This window comes from Dipodomys spectabilis, unplaced genomic scaffold, assembly GCF_019054845.1.
Source record: "Dipodomys spectabilis isolate Male_0828 unplaced genomic scaffold, ASM1905484v1 ptg000459l, whole genome shotgun sequence".
NCBI classification, from domain to species: Eukaryota; Metazoa; Chordata; class Mammalia; order Rodentia; family Heteromyidae; genus Dipodomys; species Dipodomys spectabilis.
Window position 1 is genome coordinate 506,057 of NW_024871136.1, and position 20,125 is coordinate 526,181.

The 20,125-nt window shown below is 36.6% G+C and overlaps 1 protein-coding gene across 1 annotated transcript in view; it reads right to left on the minus strand.

The window, feature by feature from the left end:
• Hdx (highly divergent homeobox) overlaps positions 1 to 4,088 on the minus strand; it is a 128,797-nt gene extending 124,709 nt beyond the window's left edge. The window contains exon 1 of the mRNA XM_042668590.1: positions 4,034 to 4,088. The gene's annotated coding sequence lies outside the window, so the exon portion shown is untranslated. The remainder of the gene's footprint in view (positions 1 to 4,033) is intronic.
• Positions 4,089 to 20,125: the final 16,037 nt, after the last annotated feature.

The window sequence follows — 20,125 nt, forward strand, 5'->3', positions numbered from 1 at the left end:
AGTGCTCTACCACTTGAGCCACAGCACCACTTCCGGCTTTTGTCTTTTTGCTTATGTGGTGCTGAGGAATCGAACCCAGGGCCTCATGCATGCAAGGCAAGCGCTCTACCACTGAGCCACCTTCCCAGCCCCAACAATTCAATTTTTTATCCTATTGAGGATTACAATGTATTAAAATACCTTCCATATAATGCAATTGTAATCAGATAGAATTAAAACTATAAAAATACATATTAAAAATAGATAAAATAAATAAATGAAAATCCAAAGATACATATTATACCTAAAACTCTATTAGATTAAGACAGTGTATTATTGTTACAATTGAATGTATTTTAATTAATGTACTTTGAGTATATTTTAATAAAGTATTTAAAATAAATACAAGTACCAGTAGTTTTCTAGAAATAATACGATTCCTGATAAATATTAGTATACAAGTATACACAAACCTATAACTCACAATGAACTGGTAATCCAGAAATTTCTGCAAAAAATGCATTACAATACCATTCTTTTTTAAAATAATTTTTATTGTGAAAATACTGTACAGAGGGGTTACAGTTACATGAGCAAGGTAATGAGTACATTTCTTTCCAGCATTGTTTCCTCCTCCTTCGTTTTTCCCATACCATCCCATCCCTCCCACCTCCTCAACTACACCCCCACCCCTCACCCCCTCAACCCCCGCCTAAATTGTAAAGTTCATTTTTCAATAGAGAGTCTTGTATATCTCATTGTTGGAATGGATCAATCTGTATCCTTATTTAAACATTTTGTTTTTTCCCTCCCCCACCCCCTCCAAATTATACCAACATCAAATACAGGGGTTATACCATGGGGGAGGGACATACAAAGCAACAAAAAATCACATGGTGCCTTATAAATACGTTAGAAACAATAGCAAGGAAAACAAAAACCACCTGTGTCCCTATCTTGGGGTTCATTTTGCAAAACATCATCTTATCTTAGCTTTTCTGCTTGTCCCAGACATATACTAGTTATTGCAAATAAGGGAAACCATGGGACCTAAGCAATTTGGCAATGATTCAGACAGACTCATAATTGTTTCCTAACTTGAATTTGATACCTGTATAGTCCTGGAAAAGTCAACTATTTCATGCATCTGGCTTCTCGGGTGTAAAATGGGAAATAATATCATAAATTACCTCATAGGCATGTGGTGAGGGTCTAAATGTGCTGGGATTTAAATAGTATAATATATTTTATATATCATATATCATAAATGATTTATGTGATTTACAATATATGTGTCACATGACAAATTATATAACATATACATAATATAATATACCATATACATGCTATACTATATATAATACATTGTCTATGTCACAATACACATCATATGTTATAGAATATATTATATAGCATATAGTATATCTTTTATATATTATATTTATTTGTGAGAGTAATGCCTAATATTAATGCTGGCAAGATACTTCTCTGAGCTTCAGATTTCTCATATGTGAAATGAGGAGTCTGTGTAATCATTGAAAAGTTTCTTCCAGCTTACCTCCATAATAATCTATGTAATTTATTTTCAAATTTACAGGTTAAAGTAATTTTTGAACTACTTTTACTCCATATTCCCAAACTTGACATGATATTCAGGTGGTACCTCAAAGTAATCAGATGTCAATGAGAAATCTGTACAATGTCTCTAAATCATAATCACTCTATCACTCTAGTAAAATTTGAGCTACATTGAACAGTGCAGTTTGAAATCAAATAAATAGAAAAGTAGCAACAAATATAATAGTAATTATGGCAACCATTTGGATAATGAACTGCAATTCAAGAGATGTACAAATGTAAACTATTATGGATAGTCAAATAAGACAATTACAGGTATCATGAAATAAAAAGTGAGTACTTAGTACACTTAGAGAGAAGATATATGATGCAATGTCATCAAAGGGAAGTGTAGAATGAGAAACTATTTCCAAACAGTATCTTCCATTGAGAAAATTACAAATAAAGGTAATAGTCCCTTGATTTTGAGAAGACATGATCTATCAGGAAGCCATTCCCTAGATATTTATGCTCATAATGCTTTTTCCCTGTTATTCAGGTTTATCCACACATTGGGGGATCCCTTGCCTGTTGTCGTATGGATGTAGTTCTCTTTCTAACAATGTTATTCCTTTTCCAAGGAATTACTATCAAGAAAAAAAGCTTAAATACCTATTTTGATTATTGACCTGGGTGTTGTAGACAAGATGGAAAAGTGTATAGTATTGTCTTATCCTATCCCAGGAGACTAGCTAAGTCTAAGCAGGCCAGTCCACACACACCACAGAGCAAATAAGGCCACAGATAGGTGGCTATAAGAAGAGATACACATAAGAACTGGTATAAGAATTATAGGAGAGGTAATGTACATGACAGCTGAATGGATTCTAAAGGCACTTACGTAGAAATGTAACTTTTATAATTATATAGAAGTGAATATATGCTGGGATATCATAGGATGATAAGCAAAGTTATGGGGGTAGATGGTTCAGACAACCTTAAAGAGAGTTGTACTCTGAAGATCAGTAAAATAAGACTTTTACAGTTCAATAAAAATACATGGTATTCTGAAATATTTTAAATTCTGTTGGAATTTGGGTTGAAATTACAAAATAAGGAGCCAAGAACATTTTGGTTCACAGACCAGTATTTGGGGGGGGTGGTGGTGAAGGGATACGTTAAGAATTGAGGGCATAAGTGAGCACTGGCTAGGATAGTCTTTTAGTGACTGGTGGGGAAATAATGAAAGTTCAGATTCTAAATGGCGAATAATGTGAACGGAATTTCAAAATAAAATTTGCCAAAATCTCTTGGCTATAAGAAACAGGGAAAAATTTAGATTCTTCCATTAAATAGGACTCAACGAACAGATTATGAAGGGAACTAATAACACTAACTGCACAATTCCTCAAGAAGAGACGGCAAGAGTGTTCCTCATAAGCACTGAGTAACAAGTCCTCTCCCAACGTGAAGCAGGTGTTCAAGTCCCCTAAAATAGAATTTAACTTAAGTGGTTCTAGTTTAAACACAGAAGAAAAAGAACAGCACCAAACCTTAAGCAGAGACTAAAGATTTATGAGATAGGGCCAGTGTGGATTAGGGGAGAGAAGAAAGGAAATCTGCTTTCACTGATTCCCTACAGTGGATCTCATTCTGAGTATTTCTAAAGCGTTTTATGTTCGCAATTACTGAAAGTCACCTCAAATCAGAGCTCCTCCTAAAAGGCTGAAAGTTTGATTTATTTTAATAATTAATGTTCTTTTTTCTTTCCACCTGGTTTCTCATCTGAAAACTTTCTATCCCACAAATTCTTTCCATAATTTGTAATCAAAATGTCTGTAAATTTAGAATTTGCCTTCTCAACTTTGTCAGGCTCATTCTGGGTTGCTTATATTGCCATATTCAAAATAAATGGCAGATCCTCAGCCAAGCATTTCTAATATCCTAAGGCCAATTCAGCCCAGACAGTGCTCAGCCCCACCCCCCTCCAGATAAAGGTAAAGAGCGCCTGCGCAAACTCCAAGCCTTTTCTCTACGTGACACCGCCCCCTCCTCCCCAAGTTGCTAATGCGCAGACGCATCGCACTGGGTGCGTTTGAGTAGGGCTGTGAGAAATCTACTGTCCAGTGAAATCTAGAAGTGTTCGTAGAATTCAACCCTCTCCTTTCTTCAGAAGCAGAAGCACCACTGCCTATAACCACTGGCCCAAAGTGCGACCCAAACATAGCCCTGTGTCAGAGCAAGGTCCTGCGCTGTCTGGCAATACCCACTGTTTCTCTATTCTCAGCTGTTTGTAACCTCATGCTGCTGCCAACGTTTGCTAGAAGGGTAGAGACAGTTAGCTCCCTAGAAGCTACACAAATCTGTTGGCTGCCTCTTTAGGCCAAAGAACCTACAGCCTCCCCCCCACCCCCCCCCCCCCCATTGGGCACAGCTTTATCCCAATGCCTTTCACACCCTCCTTCCCCCTTCACACCCACCCAGCTTGGGCGCTTACCTCGTGTGTGATGTGGTCACGAAAGGGATCAAAGGATCCCAGATCAGGTCAGTGCTGGGGCAGGAGGATTCCGTGAGAATTTTCCGGGGTCTCCACTGCCGCCTCAGACAATGAAATCAGCGTGTCCGATCATCAATTCTCATCATGATCGTGACGTCACGAAAGACAGCGGCCAATGAGAGCCCGAGATCAGCTCCGGACAGTCCCTGGCCTCAGCCCAGAACCCAAGAGTGGGGAGGGGGAAGGAGAGATGGCTGCCTGCAGTAGGGCTGCCTCTGTCCCCCTACCCACCCCCGGACATATCAGTTATATCTATGACCAGGCCTCTACTATTCTCCATCTGGATAGTTGTAAACATTCAGCATCCTTGTGATTATAGTAGTTTCATGACAGACATTTGAGAGGTGCTGCCAGGTCACCAAACTTGAGATTCTCTTTCAGTGAAACTGTCTCACACTGCCCAGACCAAATGATTGAACAGTTAGTGTTCAGTTCACACAAACACACACACACGCGCGCACGCACACACACACAGAGTTTTGTTAAAAGATGATGCCTTCATGGAGCCTTTGAAAGTTTCAATTAGTAGTCATATGGTAGTCATATGTAAGTGGTTGTTCATGGTGAATGAGGGAAGAAATTATAAGCTCTCTTCACCTTACCTCAAGCTCTGTACTGTCAGAAATTACTTGATTACTATTACAGGAAAACATCTCAAACTGCATGTTACATCAGTCACATTCAATTGATATGCTCCCCAAATATGATGGATGTTATGAGAGATATAAAATTTATTGGTTCTCCTCTACTGTAAAACTTACAGCATCATTTAGACGATAAAATTAGTAGCCAGTAAACACTAAAATAAAACAATGTACATGATCATATGCTTAGTCAAGAATTACAGCAATGAACTGCATTGATTTATGACTGGGGATATCTGTAAGATAGAAAAGTTGGGAACGCATTCTATTGTAATTGAAATCTGACTGTTGGTTAAGAAAGGAAGCCAGAGTCTTAATAGAGAGGTAGTGATAGAGAAGCATAAAATATGTATGAAGTTAGTATGCCCATGATGAAACCAGCTTGACATATAAAGGGTATGTGTTGAGGGATACTTGCAAATAGGATAGAGTGATAATAAAGACCTTTCATAATAGGCAGAAAACTTCGATTTGGTTGAAAACCACCCATATCCCCAGGGCAAGGGGCCTTAATTCTCTTTCATTCAAACTCTACACGCAGTTAGGTGACTTCTGCAACTAAAAGTCAGTACATGTCCAGCTCCAGATGGTCAAATGTTTTCTTTTCTCATAAACTGAAAAATGGAAGTTTCTTACCATGCTCCTAAGTCCCTAATTAATGAGTTTACTGTCTTTTTGACCTCATCTCCTGCCACTAATTCATTTTTCAATTATGCCATCTTGTTTTCCATTTTTCAAACAAGTAAAGCTTATGTTCACATAATAGACCTTATACTATTGTGGCCTCTGAACTTTGTATGACTTACTGCTTTACTTGAGCATCTTTAAATACATGTTCCCTACGGGAAATTGTGATTCTCTTAAGATTTACTAATACCCCTGTTGCTGTTTTATTATTCTTCATAGCATTTACTGTCAAATGTACCAATTATTTTGTTATTGCAAATTCAGCCCCAAGAGGGCAGAGGTTGTTTGTCTATTTTGTGTGCTATCTGACATCTAGAAAGTCCTGGTTGCAAAATGCCCAAATCAGTAATTACTTCTTGAATGAATAACTTAAAGCACAATTTTCAAGTCATTAATTTGAAGTAAAATAAACTGGTTAGATAGCTATAACTGTAATCTATCTTCTAGGTGACTCGGGTCTAGATCAGGGCGTAAAGATCAGAAATAAATAGAAATGACAGAGACATTTCAAAGAAAGACCCATAAGGGTCAAAATGGAAATTTAAGAGATGATCTCCTGATGAAAAATTAACATCCTATAAGTATGAACTGTATACTTGAAATTAAGGTAATATGAGAGATGAGCAGAGTCCCTCCTCTTGAAATGTTTCTAGTCCAGCTGACAATACAAGATTTATTTATTTATTTATTAGATATTTTTATTGTGAAAATACAGTATAGAGGGGTTACAATTACATGGACAAGGTAATGAGTACATTTCTTACCAAGCATTGTTGCCTCCTCCTTTGTTTCCCTTTCCCATCCCTTCTCCACTCCCCCCCCCACCAAAGTTGTAAAATTCATTTTTTGACATAACGTCTTGTACATATTGTTGCAATGGGTCCACCTGTATCCCTTTTTAAACAAGTTGTTTTTTCCCCTTCCCCTCCCCTAATTATACCAACATCAAATACAGTGAAAACAGTGGTTATAACCTGGGGGAGGCACATACAAAACAACAAAGAAATCATCTTATAAATATGTTTGACCATAGCTAAGATATGGAACCAACCCAGATGCCCCTCAGTAGATGAATGGATCAAGAAAATCTCATACACACACACACACACACACACACACACACACACACACACACACACACACACACACACACAATGGAATTCTATGCCTCCATCAGAAAGAATGTCATTGCCCCATTTGTTAGGAAATGGAAAGACTTGGAAAAAATTATATTAAGTGAAGTAAGCCAGGCCCAAAGAAATATAGGTCTCATCTTTTTCCTTATTTGCAATTACTAGTATATGTCTAAGACAAGCAGAAACGGTCAGATAAGTTGATGTTAGGAGAAATGAACCCAAGATAAGACTTATTTAAAATAACAAGTTGCTTTTAGGAATTTTGCAGCTTATTCATAGCTCCATTCAAAGTTGTACACTAAAACATGATGAAAAAATTCAAATGGAGTGCTATCAGTTTAAGTACCCCCGTTTCAAAGAATAGAGAAAATAATTTTGGAATAAAAATATCAATGCTAAATGTACAGATTTGCAATCATTTCAATTATTCACAAAAGTTGTGATTTTATTATTTAGTAGATAAGGAGATGCCATCTGAAACTATGAGTATGGTGGCACAATGTCTTGTAATCCCAGAACTCAGAATGTTGAGGCAGGAGAACCAGTCTGGGCTACATTGTGAGTTCCAGGCCACTCTGATCAACATAGTGAGTCTCTGAATAAAAAAATGCCATTGGAGAAAATTTGTTCTTGTAATTTGGCCAGTAGGTAGGGAATATTTTTCCTTTGTAGGCCACTTAGATATTTATAGCATCATTTAAAGGGCATACAAAATTATCAATCCAGGCTGATGAGGACTGAGAACAGTGAACTAGATGAAAAGAAAAAGCATACGTGTATGTTTCCTTATGAGCCTATTGTATAGCTTCCAGGCTTGATATTTCTGAGCTCTAAAGAAAGACCCTCTGAATCATTACTCCACATGTAATGATCTTTAAAAAATTAATTTTTCTTTTTCAAATTAGTGTATATTAATTGTACTAAAAAGGTTTCATCATAAATATTGTCATACTTTATTGATTCTTTAATATTCTTTATAGAATTCTTGTGCATTTCATTTATTAATGTACCTAATTTTATAGAGTACATATTAACCAAATTTATCTGCCTCCAACATTTCTCACATGAAACCTATTTTGGCGCCTCACTGTGGTTTTTACAATGTGATATGCTACTGATTTTCCACTTAAACTAAGCCAGTAGATACCAGCATGCTTTCCCTAGACCACCAATAATCGTATCACCTGATAATTAGTTGGGAATGCACAACCTTCGTCTCCATCTATAGATTTAAGAACTCTGAGAAAGGTCTACCCATTAGTGTTTAAGCAAGCTCTTTAGTGGCTTCTGATGTCAGACTAAGATGGAAGACACCTGTTTTATCAAGCTGTTACTATAAGGTGGAATAATAAAGGCAATTTCATTCCACAAATACTTAGCTCCTATTATGTGCCAGTCACATAAAATTACAAACGCATTTTTTTCTAAAGTATTCTTAGGCTACTAGAGCATCCTTAAAGAAAAATGCAATGCAGTATGATAGTCCTTATATTGAATGAGTCTAGGAAAATTATGTCTTCAGCAGTGTAGTCTTTTGCTTCTAACATGACACAAATATTCCTGACATGGCAATGTTCTTCCTCCTACTCTTATTACAGACTCTCAAGATACACTGAGATACAAAAGCCTCAGTTATTCTAATTACCAGCTATGCAATAGCAAATGCCCTTTCCCCAGGGCCAAACATATTTTGTATATATCCAGAAAGAAATTTACTTCTCTTGAATGAATGGGCAAATTTATTTCTGTTTTTTTAAATTTTATATTAAAATTTATTTATACCATACTACTAGACATCTAAGTTTATACCTTTAATTAAAAAATAAGGGTTCAGCCAGGCGCTGGTTGCTCACGTCTGTAATCATAGCTACTCAGGAGGCTGAGATCTGAGGATCACGGTTCAAAGCCAGCCCGGGCAGGAGAGACCGTGAGACTCCTATCTCCAACAAACCACCAGAAAACCGGAAGTGGCGCTGTAGCTCAAGTGGTAGGGCGCTCGCCTAGAGCTGAAGAGCTGAGGGACAGAGCCCAGGCCCAGTTGAAGTCAAGCCCCATGACCGACCAAAAAAAATAAATAAATAAGGGCTCATAGATACTTTTGATAATATGTCATATCTTTTCTCCAGAAATATGCACATATAAATTAACTACCTATTATGGAAAGGAGAGTTAGGGGTTTTCTATGGGTCAGGTGTGAAGTGACTGGAATGGATAGATCCTAAGTGCAAAAATTTTTCTGATAAATGATTCATTATAGTATTACGTGGATTATTTGGTCATGAATGTATTAGTAGTTCAGAGAAGTTTTACGGAATGGAATAAATTACTTATTTAGCACTATGAAGTGTGACTCATCCCAAAATCAGTATCCTCTTTAATCCATGAATATATTAACAAGGTACTCATAATTGATCTGGAGGTTCATCTGTTCCTGAAGGGACTAAATGCTTTTAGGAGTTGAAGGAACTACTATTCTTCATTTTAAATTAAGGGAAATATATTTAGATTGCCTTTCACCAGAAAAAGAAAAATATATCTGCAGAAGTGTCCAGATACATAATTTGTCATTCACATATATACAAAAGAAACCAGAAGAAAAACACCAATTTTACTAAAGCAATATACAAGTTGCAGAAAGGGTCACAGAAGGAAAGGCAGAAAAGGACTCCTCACTTCTCTCTTCATCTGCCTCCTCCTCCTCCCACTTCCCCTCCCTTCCTCCTCATTCTCATCCTCTGCCACTCTCCCTCTTCCACTCTCCCTCCTTTCTCCCTATCTTCCCTCTTCCACTTCCCTCCAATTCTCCCCCTCCTTCTCCCTCTCCTTCCTCTTTCTCCATCTTCCTCTTCTTCTTCCTCCTCCCTCTCCCTCTACCCCCTCTCCTTCTGCAGTACTGAGGATCAAATCACTGGTTCTGAGTGTGATAGGCAGTCACTTGATTGCCCTCAGCCCTTTTTTTTGGAGAAAGTGTCTGTGTAGTCCAGGATGTCCTAGAACTCTATCCCCCTGGCTCCAATTCTTGAGTACTGGGATTGTAGGGCTGTGTAACCATATCCTACTAAACGTGAACTTTCAAAAGTTCAGAATAATTTGACAAACTTTAGGAAAACCACTCTGAAGTAAAAAATATAAGCAATGAAATAGGAATTTTCGGAATAAAGTGAATAAGAAAATCATATCTTATTTTTACTCAATTTTTCCATCAGTTTTTAAGGATGAAGAAAGGAAGCATCAAGTGAATTACCTAAGGACAATGGATCAGTAATTTACTAAATAATATACTTTTGAGCAAATAGCATTGATGATCATTTAAAAATGAGTCTTAATAAACTCATTTTCAGTACCGTTTAATAGATGAAAGTTGAAAAGCCATGGTTTGGCATGGCAAGTTAAGAATTCAAGGAGTGGATTTAAGTAAAAATAGGACCAATCAGTTGAAGCCATGTGAACAAAGTAGGTACACTACCACTATGGAGTAGGCAAAAGTCAGAAACAGTAGGGTAGTTGGGAGGAATCTATAGCAGTTCATATATTTAGCAAAAGTCAGGGTAAACATGATTCTGTTTCCAAAGTTGTTCAGCCTAGAAATTAAAAACTCTGTTAAAGAACACAAGCTTCAATAAGTAGACAAATTTCCAGAAAAACAGCATTAGGGTCTAAACAGGTAGGCAAAAAGCCAGACAGAACTAATTACAAAGGTCAGTCCAAAAAGAATAATTCCAGAGACAAGATAAACTCAAGATATATCAGTCAAGAATGTGAATGGTCAGAAGTCAAGGTAAATAAAAAAATGCCAAAGTCATACATGCTTAAACCACAGAGCATGTGTTGATAAAAGGAAGGATATTAAGGCCAATTAGATTCTGATAAATGAGAGAGATGTTCAGACTTTGGTTGGAGCTTTAATAATCCTAGTGTGGCCCAGATGGGCCTTGGAGGTGGGAGTAAGAAATTGAGAACACCTGGTTGTGATCAAGTGCATCTGAGTAGAAAAACACTTCTGGCAGATTCCAACAATAAATCCCAGAGGAAAATATGAAGTACTTTGAGTATCTCATGAATGTTCATAATATCTTTCAAACTTAAATTAATATTATTGTTTCCACTAGAGTAGGTTTTCTACCTGACACATTGGAAAATTATTTGGTAATGAAATTTTTGTGAATCGTTTTGGAATTTTATATTCTTCTACTGGTTGTATTACAAAACCTGTGTGAAAATATTATATGATCATTTATAAACTTGTCTTATAAAATTTATTTTAATTACTATTTTTCTTTCAAGAAAAAGCCCTAATTTGTCTTAGAATATTGGTTAAAGTTTTGTTGTCAAGATACACAACATATTGTTACTATTTAATTCTGCTTTATGTTCCCAAATATATTTGGGGGCACATGAGAAGAAGAGGACCTATAGTCATCTAGTTTCAGCCTTGGGGCAATATACTTCAATATTTTCCCAATTGGTATAATACATGTGAGTCTTTAGTAGATTTTTAAAAAAATCTAAATTTATACTTCTAGTAATACAGAGTTTTAGGTAAGATTCAGTAATTAATATGACAAGGGCCAGTCTTTAAAATTTACCATATAAGTTAATGTAGCCTGTAGTTAGGCTGTTGATATTCATGGTAACTTACCTCCACCATTTTTAAAAATTTTGTAGACAAGGATTTAGTATTAAGATACTAATGCAATTACAAAATTACACTCGTTTGTATTTATTTTTAATGTGCTAGTGTTGGGCTTTGCACTCAGTGTCTTGCAAACACTCTACATTTGAGTCATACTTCTAGTTTCTTTTAAATTTTAGATTATTTTTCAGATAAGGCCTCAAATTTTGGCCCATGTCATAATTTTCCTACATATACATATTATGTACCTGGGATTATAGGTAAAAGTCATTACACCCAGCTTTTTAAAACCTGAAAAATATGCTATTTTCATTAAGTATCATCATTCTGCTATACATTTTAAGTAATAAGGAAGGTCTTTAATATTCTTTTTTCCAGTGCTGGGTATTGAACCTATGTACTCACTACACAAATCAAATGTACTGAGGCAAGTGTAGACACTGAGGTATAGCCTCAAATATGCAGCTCTTTTTTCTTTTTTTTTTTTTTAACATTTTTAATTGTGAAAATACTGTACAGAGGGGTTACAATTACATGGGCAACATAATGTGTACATTTCTTATCAAGCATTGTAGCCTCCTCCTTTGTTTCCCCTTCCCATCCCATCCTCTCCCCATCCCCTGCCACCCAACCCTCCTCCCTCCCCTACCAAAGTTGAAAAGTTCCTTTTCAACATAACGACTTGGACCTCTCATTGTTGCAATGGATCCACCTGTATCCCTATTTAAACAATTTGTTTTTCCCCTTCCCCTCCACAAATTATAACAACATCAAATACAGTGAAAGCAGGGGTTATACCGTGGGGGAGGGTCATACAAAGCAACAAAGAAATAATCTTATAAATGTGTTAGAAACAATCGCATGAAAGAAAAATTAAACATTTGAACACATCTCTTAGGGTTCATTTCCCTAACATCAAATTAACTGACCTTTTCTGCTTGACTCAGACATATACTAGATATTGCAAATAAGGGAAACCATGGGACCTATGTTTCTTTGGGCCTGGCTTACTTCACTTAATATAATTTTTCCAAGTCTTTCCATTTTCTAACAAATGGGGCAATGTCATTCTTTCTGATGGAGGCATAGAATTCCATTGTGTATATATACCACATTTTCTTGATCCATTAATCTACTGAGGGGCATCTGGGTTGGTTCCATATCTTAGCTATGGTAAATAAAGCTGCAGTAAACATAGTCATGCTGGTAGACCTCAGGACCAATGGAACAGAATTGAAAACCCAGAAGTGAACCTACAGACCTACAGCCATCTAATCTTCGATAAGGGAGCTAAAAAAATAGAATGGAATAAAGACAGACTCTTCAGTAAATGGTGCTGGCAAAATTGGTTAACTTTTAGAAAACTAAAGCTAAAATCTTATATATCACCCTGCACCAGAATTAGCTCCAAATGGATCAAAGACCTGGGAGTCAAAGCAGACACTCTGAAAACATTACAGGATGGAATAGGAGAAACCCTAGGTCTCCTTGGCACAGGCCAAAATTTTCTTTTTTTTAATTTCTTATATTTCTATTTTTTTTATTGTGAACATATTGTACAAAGGGGTTACAATTACGTGGGCAGGATAATGAGTACATTTCTTATCAAGCATTGCAGTCTCTTCCTTTGTTTACCTTCACATCCCTTCCCAGCCTCCCCCCGCCCCCCCCACTCAACCCTCCCCCACCACCACGAAAGTTGTAAAGTTCGTTTTCGACATGACAACTTGTACTTCTCATTGTTGCAACGGGTCCACCTGTATCCTTAAACGACTTGTTTTTCCCCTTCTCCTCCACAAATTATACCGACATCAAATATAGTGAAAGCAGGGGTTATACTATGGGGGAGGGACATACAAAGCAACAAAGAAATAATCTTATAAATGTGTTAGAAACAAATGCATGAAAGAAAAAAATATTTAAATACATATCTAAGGGTTCATTTTCCTAACATCACAATTTTCTTAATAGAGACCCAGAAACACAACAGATCAAAGAAAGGTTGGACAAATGGGATTGCATGAAACTGCAGAGCTTCTGCATGGCAAAGGACATAGCTAGCAAGATCAAAAGAAAGCCCACGGATTGGGAGAAGATCTTCATTAGCCATACAAGGGTCTCATATCTAAAATATACCTGGAACTCAAAAAATTAAATCCCCCTACAACAAATCTTCAAAGAAACAACTGCCCAATAAATAAGTGGGCTAAAGACTTAAAGAGAAACTTCTCTGAAGAGGAAAGAATGATAGCCAATAGACACATGAAGAAACGCTCAATCTCTCTAGCCATAACAGAAATGCAAATCAAAACAACATTGAGATACCACCTCACTCCAGTTAGAATGGCTATAATCAAGAACTCTAATAACAACAGATGCTGGAGGGGATGTGGACAGAAGGGAACCTTACTGCATTGTTGGTGGGAGTGTAAACTTGTTCAACCACTTTGGAAAGCAGTATGGAGTTTCCTCAAAAGACTCCACATAAACCTCCCCTATGACCCAGCAATCCCACTTTTGGGCATTTACCCAAATGTTCACAAACAAGACCACACTAAAGCAACTCTTTTTTCTACCTCCAAAAGTGTGATAGCCAAATCCAAAGAGATTTGATATTTGTAGAAGTATATTAAATATTATTCTTCCTTGGAATATGAGGGTAAGAATAGAAATAGTGGGAGTAGTGTGCTGAAGACTTCCAGCACTTGCACAGGAACATTAATCATGTGCATCTCTTCCCAACTACATATCCAGTAATGGCACATTGGTAGTTAAAAATCAGCCAGGAAATCCAGTGCCAGTGTCTCTCGCCTGTAAACTTAACTACTTAGTAGGTGAGATCAGAGAATCTCAGTTCAAAGCCAGCTCAGGCAGCAAATCCCTTGAGACTCATCTTCAATTAAGCACCAAAAAAGTTTGAATTGGAACTGTGGCTCAAGTAGGTAGAACACTAGCCTTGAGCAAAAAACTTTAGGGTCAACACCCAGGCCCTGAGTTCAAGTGTCAGGACTGGCACCCAAACACACACACACACACACACACACACACACACACACACACACACACACACACACACCAGCCATGTTTGGGGTAGTAACATGAAAATCAACAAATGGTACAAATAAGGGCTTTCCCTTTATCAGCATGCTAGTTCTTAAACATTTACTAACACACTAAGTGCATAGGAAAACAGAAAATGAGGACAGAGTATAGTGTTTGAAGTTAACTGGGAAAGATGAGTTAACCTTAATTTGTTTACTATTGAATTCCCCTTGGTATATCCCTATTGTCACTGTACTTGATTTTGGTACCCTGCATCTTACATATACATTTGTCTATTCGGGGGAGGGGAAAGGGAATAACAAAATGCTGAAAAAAGGACACAGGATGACCCATTGCAACAATGATACCCACAAGATATATTGGAAACGAACTTTACAACTTTATGTGGGTGGGAGGAATGTGGGAGGTGGGGGAAGGAAGGGATAGTGGGACAACAAGGGAATAGAACATCAAATCCAATCAATTTCTCACAAGTGGAGCCATTGCAACAATGAGATGTACAAGACGTTTTGTCGAAAAATGAACTGTATACCAACAGCAAATACAATGAAAGCCGGGGTTATACCATGGGGAAGGGATATAGAAAGCAACAAAGAAATCATCTTATAAATGTTGGTATAATTTGTGGAGGGGAAGGGCAAAAACAAACCGTTTAAATAGGGATACAAATGGACCCAGTGAAACAATGAGATGTACAAGTCGTTATGTTGAAAAACGAACTTTACAACTTTGGCTGGGCCGGGGCAGGTGTGTGTGTGGGGGGGGGGGGGGGGAGATGAGAAGGGATGGGAAGGGGAAAAAAGGGAGGCAACAATGCTTGATAAGAAATGTACTCATTACCTTGCTCATGTAATTGTAACCCCTCTGTACCATATTTTCACAATAAAAAAGAATAATCCAACCAATCAATAGGCAAATAAATTTAATAGATCATTCTCAAAAGAATGCTTAATAAATATCTGAAAAAATATTCAACATCCTTAATGTAAAGAAAATGCAAATAGAAACAATGTTGAAATTCCATCTCATCCAACTCAGGATAGCTACTATCAAGCAAACAATTAACAAATACTGGTGAGGCCCTAGGAAAAATAATCTTTATACACAGTTGGTGGGAATGTAAATTACTGTATGAACTATGGAAGTGAGTATAGAAGCTTTAAAAATCAAAATAATTAAAAACTAGATCTGCAATTTTAAAGAATGACTGGATTACTTGCAAATTATCCATTTTCAAAGTTCACATTCTATATATGAAGACTTTGTATACATTGCTATCTGAATCACATCATATATTAAAAGATGATACTTAGACGTTACAACTTTATAAAGAATAATACCATAGCCTGAAAAAAGAGGAAATTCAAAAATATTAGCACTTTATATGTCAAAGAATTTATGTCTCATATGCCAAAGATCATAGGTCACATATATCAAAGAACTTGGAGAAGATAAAGACTATTTATGTGAAGTAATAAATAAAGTTCCAAATCCACAAAGATATACAAAGAAAGGATGTATTGGGAGGGATTAAAAACCGTATCAGGTATGCTATTGCTGTGATGTGACAAATAAGCCAAAGGTCATGAAGTTAGTAATTTCATAAGAGTTGTTCACCTTAGTAATGTAAAATTTCATAACTATGGGTTAGGACTAAGTTTAGTTATACATGCTGCTTAGAGGAATTAAATGCTTATGCTTATCCACCACCACAGTACCACCTACTCACCCACTGCATTATACACCCTAGGAAGAGAAATAATGATAATGATTAAGACAAACAAAGTTGAGTACCCAAAGACATACAATTAGGCATGTAAGTAGTTTCATAGTGTGGAGCTTTTATCAAATTAAATAAAGGAAATGTAAAGAGCACTGGGATGGTACACTATTTCTCTTCCTAAGAGGTAGATTTGGTAAGACAGGCGTGGGAAACATTACGCCAAAGTAAACCTCAGGGAAAAGCTAAGGTGGGCAGATTGAATTTTTTCTGCCAAAGCTAGAGTGTAGCTCCGTGGCGGATTGCTTGCCTACCACATAGAAAGCTCCAAGGTTTGTTTCCAAGCAACACAAAAACATGCATGTGCATGTGCACATGCATGCACACACACACATATATCGCAGAATAAGGGCTGAGGTAAAGGAACACACACACACACACACACACACACACACACACATCTGTTGCAAGGAGAGGGCTGAGGCAAAGGGAGGTACAGTAGAGGGACTCCAAGATTCTATTTACTCTGAGCACTGGGATGAATGAACAAGACCACGAGGTTAATGTATGGCTTGGCTTGGCTTGGCTCATTGGAGCATACTTTCTACAAATATAATTTGAATATTGCAGACAAAAATTTAATGTATATTTGTGAAAATGAAACTAAAAATATTGAGGGATGAGTCAGGTTTAGAGAGATGAGGGGAATGACCAAAGGCAGTAACACTGATCAAAATGCATTATACTCATAATCTGACATGGTGGATTAAATTTATCCTTTCTACTACTTAAGGATAATTAAAAATAAATAAATTATTAATAAATTAAAATAATTTGGATACTCATTGAATACTAATTTGTGCAACTTTAGTTTTCGGAATTATGGTCATAAATATGAAATTTGTCTCACTATAGTATCTAGAAGTGTTGGAGAAATAGTACCATCCTTTTAAATGCACAACTGTGTTCTATTTGGCAATATAAAGCACATATTTTCTTAAAAAATTAAATTCTGGATCAAGTATATGTTTCAAAACTCTTTAGAGGTAACAAAGAAATGATAAAGTAGTTAGTATTTACCAGGAAAAATTAAAGTGAGAGAAACTCTAGAGATGTCAGAAGAGCATAGGAGTTGCTTTGGCCCTGAGAATATTTGGAAGTCTTTGAAAAATCAAATTGTGTTACTTGCTATCGAACTATAGATAACTAGAAGTGCACTAATTTTTGTGCCACTCTTGGGCCTTGAATTTGGGGTCTGGGCACTGTCTCTAAGCTTTTTGTTCAAGGTTTTTGCTCTAACACCTGAGCTACAAATCCACTTTCAGCTTTTTGGGTGCTAAATTGGAGATGAGTCTCATGGACTTTCCTGCTTGGGCTGGCTTTGAACCATGATCCTCAGATCTCAGCCTCTTGAGTAGCTAGGATTACAAGTGTAACCCACTGGTGCCTGGCTCAAATAAACTATTTTTGTAACCCCAAAATAACTTGCCTGAATCATGCAGAAAGCCTGAGCTGTGAATTTAGTTGAACATGATAACACATTCATAGGTCCCCTAGTCACCCATTTATAGAAAACAACTCTCTGGATGAAGTCAACTTTATTCTCATAATTATTAAAGAATAAACAATGGTATATAGACATCAAGTATATGAAGAACCTAAGTACCAGTAGGAAAAACTCAGTAGGAACAATAACAGATACAAAACAGGTTCAGCTAATACGATTGTCAGAAATATACTGTAAAGCAAATATGATTCTAGGTTCAGAGAATTCAAAGAGAATTGTCACAATTTTAGAGGAAATTAAATTGGTCAAGCATTTCTGAGAAAAGCATATTTAACACAATATACAAAAGCAAAAATAACTAATAAAAGTTCAAACATATTAAAATGAAATGGTTTTCAAATAGTTATAATACTCAGTACATATGTAGAGATGGAACAAGGAAACTTGGGATGGATGGGATTTGAAAAGATGGAGGAGAACAATGGAATGTGTGACAGTGATAAAGTTGCTTTATACTCGTAAATTGACATGTTGAATAGAAACCTTTGTATACCTTATTAAATATAATAAGTAAATTCAAAATATAAAGAAGGGAATTAGAAATAACTGAAAGAATTTATACACCAGAATAGAACATACGACAGAAGATAATAAGTATGCTGTTATCACAGAAAAATTTAAATGTTGAATGTATTCAAGAGACATAGGAAGAATGGAAAATAAAATGATAAAACCTATCATGAGGTTAAAGTTACAGAAGAAGGAAAAAGGATGAAGATGAAATATTATGGAGATATGACTATAAATTTTCAATGACAGTAGAGAACACTAAAGATTCAAAAATCTTAATGGATCAAAAATGGAAATAAAAGAAATCCACATATAGACATAGAAAAGTCTTAGGGTTGGGAGTGTGACTCAAATGGTAAAATGCCTGCCTGGCAAGCAAAATGCCCTGAGTTCAAATTCCAATAACACAAAAAAGAGAGAGTGTCTGCTTTCACTTCAAGGTCTTTGATCCATTTGGAGTTGATTCTGGTGCAGGGTGATATATAGGGATCTAATTTTACTGTTCTACAGGTGTTTAACCAATTTTGCAACACCATTTACTGAAGAGGCTGTCTTTCTTCCATTCTATTTTGTTGGCTGCCTTATCAAAGATTAGGTGGCCATAGGTCTGCGGGCTCATTTCTGGGTCTTCCATTCTTTTCCACTGGTCTTCAGGTCAGTTCTTGTACCAGCACCAAACTATTTTGATTACTATGGCTTTGTAGTGGTGATTGAAGTCTGGTATTGATATTCCTCCACCACTGTTCTTTCTGCTAAGGATTGTTTTTGCTATTCGGGGTCTTTTTATTGTTCCATATGAATTTTTGGATTGCTTCTTCTATTTGACTGAAGAATGAGGTTGGGATATTGATGGGTATTGCACTGAATTTGTAGATAACCTTTGGCAGTATTGCCATTTTCACGATGTTAATCCTCCCTATCCAGGAGCATAGGAGGTTTTTTTCACTAACACTTCATCACAGAGGTCCTTCACTTCTTTAGTTAGTTCCTAGGTGTTTTATTTTTTGTGGGGCTATTACAAAAGGAGCTGCTTTCCTGATTTCAGCTGCTTTCTTCTCATTATTGGCATACAGGGAAGCCATTGATTTTTGAGGGTTAATTTTATGTCCTGCTACTTTGCCAAAGTTTTGAATCAGCTTGAGAAACTTGGGAGCAGAGTCCATGGGTTCTTTAAATACAAGATCATGTTATTTGCAAATAGAGTTTTACTTCATCTTTCCCTTTTGGATCTCCTTTATGTTTGCATCTTGTCTTATTGCTCTAGCCAGGAATTCGAATACTAATTTGAAGAGGAGTGGAGTAGGAGAAACTCTAGGCTCCTTGGAACAGGCTAAATTTTTCTTAATAAAGACCCAGAAACAAAACAAATCAGAGAAAGTTTGGACACATGGGATTGCATGAAACTGCAGAGATTCTGCATAGCAAAGGACAAAGTTAATAAGATCAATAAAAAGCCTGCAGACTGAGAGAAATTCTTCACTAGCTATAAAACAGACAAGAGCCTCATATCCAAAATATATTAGAACTTAAAAAATGAAATCCTCCAAAAACAAATCCTCAAAGAAACAACTGCCCCACTCATAAGTGGGCTAAAACTTAAAGAGAAGCTTCTCTGAAGAAGAAATAAGAATGGCCAATAGATACATGAAGAAATGCTCAACATCTCTGGCCATAAAAGAAATGCAAATCAAAACAACATTGAGATTCCACCTCACCCCAGTTAGAATGGCTATAATAAAGAAATCTAATCACAGTAGATGATGGGGGAGGGGTGGCCAAAAGGGAGCCCTACTCCATTGTTGATTGGAGTGTAAACTTGTTCAACCACTTTGGAAAGCAGTATGGAGGTTCCTAAAAAGACTACACATAGAGCTGCCCTATGACCCAGCAATCCTACTTCACGGCATTTACCCAAATGATCACAAACAAGATCACACTAAAGCCACCAGCACAACTATGTTTATCGCAGCATTATTCACCATAGGTAAGATATGGAACCAACCCAGATGCCCCTCAGTAGATGAATGGATTAAGAAAATTATATATATATATATGTATATATATATACACAC